The sequence below is a fragment of the Trachemys scripta genome, chromosome 13 (genome assembly GCF_013100865.1).
Source record: "Trachemys scripta elegans isolate TJP31775 chromosome 13, CAS_Tse_1.0, whole genome shotgun sequence".
In the NCBI taxonomy this organism is placed as follows: domain Eukaryota; kingdom Metazoa; phylum Chordata; order Testudines; family Emydidae; genus Trachemys; species Trachemys scripta.
In genome coordinates this window covers 36,366,202-36,373,487 of record NC_048310.1, presented here as the reverse complement: position 1 = coordinate 36,373,487, position 7,286 = coordinate 36,366,202, and the positions used below count along the sequence as shown (strand labels likewise).

Here is a 7,286-nt window from a genome sequence, read left to right as displayed (position 1 = left end):
GCTGTAGTCCACGAAAGCTTATGCTCTAATAAATTTGTTAGTCTCTAAGGTGCCACAAGTACTCCTGGTCTTCTTTTTATTTTAATCTGAGCATATTGATTTGGGGGAGGATGTGTCGGCTCACTTGCAGAGTTAGTAATGGGCTTGGGATAATGATCTAGGGACCTTTTCTCCTGTAGGTGACTGGATGTGAATTTCATCCCAGGTCTATCGTGACTGAAAGTTATCAGCGATGGCTGTGGGAAGTGAGTTGGTGGTCGACGGGCATCCACAGTGCAAAATGAGCACTTCTGACAATCTTATTAGAGGCCAAAACCAGTAAATGGGCCATGGAGATTGAATTTCCCTCCCAACTTCCATGTGTGTTTCCATCAGGTCAGGCTTGAATCACGTTGGGGTCGTGTGAAGGAAGCTTTCCGTGCTGCTACTCAGCCTGTATCTGTTCTGTGCTTATGGAGAAGAGTCTTTAGTCTCTGGGCTGTCAAGCCAGCCCCTTCTCTTCACATTAAATTCACCAAAACAATCGGACCGTTCTCATTAGGACAAGAAGTAAAGGGCTTAATCTGGAGCAAGGGAGATTTGGATTTCTAACCATAAGGATAGCTAAGCACTGGAATAGATTGCCAAGGGAGGTTGTGACTCCCTGTCCTTGGAGATTTTTAAGAACAGGTTAGACACCTGTCGGGGATGGTCTAGGTTTACTTAATCCTGCCTCAGCACAAGGGACTGGTCTAGATAACCTCTTGAGGCAACATTTCTATGATTCTGTTACATTTCCATGGACAGCTACACAGGATGGCGGACTGCTGACTGGCGATTAGTCCGGGTGTCCAGTTCCATGTTAATTCTTTCGTGGCTCAGAGTGGTAGGCCCAGAGAGAATAGCCATGTCTTGCAGGGATTTCTTGATTATGTTCATCTCCTTTTAGCTGTGGTTTCTTGCTTGATGGGGTAACTTGTACATTATGGGTGCAGTCCCTTCTCTCTCTACATCTTGCCAGAAGCACACATTACCATATCTGTCTCTGTAAAGACACAGAAATGCTTGTGGTTCTTACGAGGTTCACGTTGTGTTTCAAAGGCTGCTTAAGTGCAGAGGGAATGTAATATGCCAACTCACATACCCAGCGGTATCCTAGGGGTGGGACTCAGACCTCCAACAAGTATTTAAATTTAAAGACAAACCCTGTGGCACAGAGCACTGTGGGGAAACGCCCAATGAGACACAGCAGCCTGTTAGTCTGCCTCCTCCCTGATGCTATTGGGTTACGGCTTTAGAGTGATTTCTGCAAACTCTCTAGCTCTGATGGTGCTACCCTCTGCCTGGGCCTTCCTTCTTTCATCCCATACATCACACACTCTTCTCTTCCTTATCCAAATACTGCCTCTGTAACCTCTCTGACAATGACTCGCCTTCCCTCACCAGCCCTCAGAATTTCCATTTATTGGATGTCCTGTTTTTTAAGGGCACTAAAATACACTTGAAAACAAGCAACCTCCTGACTTAGAGAAGTGTAAGCCTTCCTCTCCCCGTGCGGTACATCGTAACTTGCTTTGCATTAGGTCCTTTAGGCAGGGGTGTATGTCGCTTTTAAAAATCTTGGCTTAGTGATTTTGAGTGCCCAACTTGAAATACTTCAAAGGAGATTTTCAGAAAATGCTGAGCACCTGCCCTCTGTAAATCAGATCCTTTCAGATGCGTCAAGCTGTGCACCCAAAATCGCTCGCTCCCCCAGAAAATCTTGGCCAGGCCTTTATCCTCTCTGTAAGGCGACGTGCTGGCTTCATTTGTGGGGTCATATCAAAATGGCAAGTGAGATCAGCAATGCAAACAATGGTCCTCTCCCTTTCTTTCTCCTTCCTCACCATTGTGTAGTTTTTCCCTCTTGGGTTTTTCTCCACTCTTGGCCCAACAAAAAAGTGTTGAAGTGTCTCATGTCTCCCTGACTCTAGTCAGTTCCTTCAAGCTTATACTTCCATTCACATTAAAATCCACTGACCTAGTTTAAGAAAATTAATGCAGTCTTTGCTTCTCCGAAGGTAGGTGTCCTCTCTAAAGAGATTGTCATAGATCCTTAGGAGCTGACTTAATAGTGAGATTTCAGGGTAAAGCTGAAAACCCTCTGTTGGCACAGTTGACATGCCTTGAGAAGTGAATGCACTGGTAATGCTTAGATCCTGTGGTGATGAGTGCTACAGAGAACCCTGGCAGGCATCACAAATTCTCCTAGTGCAATTAACAATTTTTTCTCTTGAAACCTGTAAGAGGAATTGATTCTAAAGTGTGGAAGTGGTTTAATTTGAGCGCTGGTCTGATCTTTTGGCTTGTCATAACCTTTATTGTGTTTTGGGATATTGTGCTCTCTCATACTACAATAGCTGAGATTTTAGTTAGGTTACCAGCTTCCTTCAAGAACAGTTGTCGGTCCCCAGCTCGAAGAATAGACTTTTGATGTTGATGGTCTTGCCTGTCTCAGCTTTCATTTTTTGAGTAACAGGGAGAAGGTTTTGGCATGGTATTCTTCTACCCTCGGGCACTTTCATTTTCCCTCCCCTTTTTTAAGTCTTGTTTTAGTCTTCAGTATGGCATAGATTCTTAGTCTCACTGGCTGATGACTTCCTAGCCATGGGTAAAGGTCAAAAAGACAGGAGGTGGGGGTCCATACTGATTTTTCTAGGTCTGCTCTCATCTTTTGAGACTGTTGGCTGTGAGTTTGTGGTGACTCTCCTGTGGACCCTGGTTGAGGTGAATGAGATCATTCTAGGGTGCTTCCATTCTTTCATCTTAGAGATCCAAGAAAGTGAGGTTGCTCACTTGCTCCAAAGCTTTCTGAGGGGTCCACAGAGTTCTGTTACATCACTCCTCCATCTCGATGTGTATGCAAGGACTGCTAATGATATAAACCCCTCCATACTGTTAAATGGCCCAAGAAGGTCATGTCTTGGTTTTCATAAAGAGGGTATTTAAGGTTGCTGCAGTAATTGTTGACGTTTCATGTTTGATAGGCCTCTGTTGACATCAGATTGGTTGATGCATTGCTGCTTATGCTCCGAAGGTATTGGTATCAACAAGAAGGGTGCGCTGATTTGTCCCCTGTGGTTTAAAAATGACTTGTTTTGCTCACCAGCTGTTGAAATCTATGCGTTCCACAGTTTACAGCTTACATGTCCAAACTGTGGAAATTTATACTGTCAGCAGGCTGCCATCAGCACAACTGGATGTTGAAATAGATGCAGTTGATGATTTGGAGTCATAGCAGCTAGGCTGTAGAAACCGCCATGAACAATGTTTTACCTCTCTGATGCATTTCAGTTGTCAGGGCAGTCTGCCTGGATGGCAAGTGATACCAAAGCTCTTAGGCTGTTGGCTCAGGTAATGCATTTCTTGAAGTTACCATGGTTAGCACTAGCTAGCAACTTCCTTTTTTATGCTGACCTGATATGATAGGACATGATCAGTATAGGCTGATTACTTCACTTAAAGCAGTTTAGCTGTGTCATTGTTCATCAACTCAGTTATCACGTGAGCTTTGGTAGGCCGTCTGTCAAGGGGGGTGAAGTACTGAATGCTTTGTTAGCAGTGACAGTCGAGGCAGGTTCCTTGACTACTTCGCTCAGTTGGAAAAGCTGGAAAACTCTCCCAAATGCATGAGAATTCAAACCACAGCCTCTGCAGAAATCCTGCAAGTCAGGCTATGGACAACCCAGTCCTAAGCTTACGGGGCTTTATGTACCCTCTGCAGTCCTGTTCACAGCAGCGTCATCAGAATGGTGATTCTAAACTTTACTGTTGTGCCAGCATGCAAGAATGAGCTCACTAGAGGATCCTGCTTTCAGAGAGCTCTTATTACAAGCAACTAATTTTTTATGTCTCCAAGACTGTCATCAAATACGGTACAACAACTTTGTGCCGTGCCCTCAAATTCCAGTGGGAAGCAGTGGAGTCCTTCATGCCACATTTTGAGATGAAGGTTGGATTCCGGAATGTGTGGTGCTCAGTAGCTCTCATCACAGTTGTATCTAAGTGCTTCCCATGTAAATTAAATCTCCAGGCTGAGACCCTAGCAGACTTCATGGAGATTTCTGTTCTTCTCACCTCTCTGAGCAAGGAGACTCTTTGGAGAATACATTCCATCATCATACTGGAAATGCTGTGTCAGAGGAGTACCTGGAAAGTGGTCAGCCTCTATATTAATCTGATCTCAGGAAGCTCATTCCACAACTGTCACCTCATAGAGAGCTTTATCTCCAGCTCTCATGCCCTTATTCCTGGAGATTGTAATCGGAGTCTTTCCAGAGGTGTCTTGGCAGGGTTGTAGATGAAGATGTAGTTGCTGATGTACCTGGGTCCTTTCGCATTAGAGACTTTGAAGATTGGGGCCAATATATGCCACCATCACTAAGAGTACGTCTAGACTCCCCGCCGGATCAGCGGGTAGCGATCGATCTATCGGAGATCGATAGATCGCGTCTCATCTAGATGCGATCTGTCGATCCCTGAACGCGCTCCCGTCGACTCCGGAACTCCACCAGGGCAAGAGGCGGAAGTGGAGTCGACGGGGGAGCCGCGGCCATCGATCCCGCGCCGTGAGGACGGGAGGTAAGTCGATATAAGATACCTCTACTTCAACTACACTGTTTCCGTAGCTGAAGTTGCGTATCTTACATTGACACCCCCCTCCCCCAAGTGTAGACCAGCCCTTAACATAACAAACTGTGCAAGGTATTGCAAGTAAAAGAATTACTCAGTCAACTTATTGTTAGCTTTGAATTCAATTTAAGTCGTCCCAACCTTTTCTTCTTGTATTGCTCATTATAAAAAGCATTTTGGTGGTAAGAAAAATTCTGGGGTTGAATTTATTGTATCTTAAGGCTCTGTCCTGCAAGGTGTGGTGAGTGCTTCCTTCAAGGAGTGGCTGCTTAGCTTAAATCATTGAGAGTGGAGAGTGTTAAACAATTTGCAGAATTAGGGTCCCTGTGATGATTTTCCTGTTTATCTGGAATAGTTCTTTCTGGGGGAAAACAGAAATAGTTCAGTCTGGAGAGATAGTGTAGCCTAGTAGGTAGAGCACTGGATTGGACTCAGGGGAGTGTGTTCTATTCCCAGCTCTGTTGGGTGACATTAGATAAGTCAGTTCACCGCTCTGTGCCTCAGTTTTTCCATCTGTAAAACGGGGGATAATGACACTAAACTATGAAAAGCACTATGTAAGAGCTAAGTGATGCTGTTATTGTAGACTCGTAGACTTTAAGGCCAGAAGGAACCTTCATGATCATCTAGTGATTCTAGTCTGATCTGCACGTTGCAGGCCACAGATCCTCACCCACTCACTCCTGCAATAGACCTATAATCTCTGGTTGAGTTACTGAAGTCCTCACATCATGATTTTAAAGACTTAGAGTTGCAGAGAATCCACCATTTACACTAGTTTAAACCTGCAGGTGACCCATGCCCCACTCTACAGAGGAAGGCGAAAACCCCCCAGGGTCTCTGCCAATCTGACCTGGGGGGAAATTCCTTCCCGACCCCAAATATGGCGACCAGTTAGACCCTGAGCATGTGGGCAAGACTCACCAGCCAGACACCCAGGAAAGAATTCTCTGTAGTGATTCAGAGCCCTCCCCATCTAGTGTCCCATCATCAGCCGTTGGAGATATTTGCTACCAACAGTCACAGATTGGCTATATGCCATTGTAGGCAACCTCATCATACCTTCCCCACCATAAACTTACCAAGCTCAGTCTTGAAGCCAGTTAGGTCTTTTGCCCCCACTGTTCCCCTTGGAATGCTGTTCCAGAACTTCAATCCTCTATGATTAGAAACCTTCCTCTAATTATGATCCCCCCACTCCATGGTGGAATGCAAGATTTCTCAGTTTGCAGTATTTCAGGGATTGAGATTATTGCTGATTTCAAGAAATATAGTAAAATGCCTTTATCATCAGAAGAGTGACTGTAAAAAAGAGCTTAATGTTGCTATTATTCAGTTAACAAGTCAAAATAATATTTAAATGCTATCTCCAGTTGATGTTTGATCATCTAGCTTTGTCATTTGTGCCTATATAGTTCGGTGAATAATTACAATAGAATTTCTTGGTAACTTGGATGCATTAATCAAGCGTTTGATAAATGATAGCAGATACAGGTAGCTTCACTGAGGTGCATTTGCTCTTCCATGTTCAACGTACTAAGCAGATCCAGCTCACTCTGCAGTAAACAGAACATATAATGGTTTCTAACTTAGCTAGCATTGGAAATTTACACAGACCTTTACAACAGGATGTGGGTATGATATGCTAAATAGAACGCCAAGACTGCAATTCCTGCCCTGAGGAGCTTACAAGTTAAAGGCACACCCGGTACAATTCAGGTAACAGAGTAGAGGGAAGATCTGATTCTGAAGATACGCAGGAAATAGAGATGCAACAACAAACTACTAGTGGGCTAGAGTTCCTTTTATAACCTTTATCACACTCTTGTGGGTCAGTTACAAAACGGGGGCCTGATTCTGCAGATTTTCTCCTGGAAAACTGTTGAAGTCAGTGGCAGTTTGTGTGTATATGGTCTATAGGCTCTAAGAATTCTAAGGCCTGGTCTACACTAACCCCCCAATTCGAACTAAGGTACGCAACTTCAGCTACGTGAATAACGTAGCTGAAGTCGACGTACCTGTCCAGATGCGGCAGGCAGGCTCCCCCGTCGACTCCGCGTACTCCTAGCGCCGAGCAGGATTACCGGCATTGACGGGGAGCACTTCTGGGTTCGATTTATCGCGTCCAGACAAGATGCGATAAATCGAACCCAGAAGTTCGATTGCCTGCCGCCGAACCAGCGTGTAAGTATAGATAAGCCCTAAATCTAAAGGCATGAGCCTGAGACCCAAGGAACTGGTGAATGCTAGTACTCATGAAATAGTGTTTTAGCAAGAGTGAATTGCTGTTGGGGGTGGTCCACAAACAATGTATGAAGTACATTGCTGTGCCGTAGCTAGAGATTTTCTGTAAACTCTTTTTGCCTTTGATATTTTTTTTGCTTCTGTGCTGTAAAGTGGGTCAGACAAGACCCTTCGTTACAGCACCTTTTGTGTTTGGCTTTTTAATCATCTGTAAAAAGCTGTGATTTGAGGGTTGGTTGTTTTGTTTATTTTTAAATAGGGCAAGAGGTGCCACATTTTTGCGTTTGGAAATGAAACCAATCTCATAGCTAGTCTGTGACCTGAATCCACAACCAAAATAATGATCCGACAGCTTAGAGGTGCTGCAGCTTTATAGAATTCTGATGCTTTTT

At 44.4% G+C, this 7,286-nt stretch overlaps 1 protein-coding gene across 2 annotated transcripts in view; it reads left to right on the top strand.

Moving 5' to 3' along the window:
• Nucleotides 1-7,286, top strand: part of AMFR (autocrine motility factor receptor) — a gene marked incomplete in the record, with an annotated part of 39,279 nt that overhangs the window by 29,184 nt on the left and 2,809 nt on the right.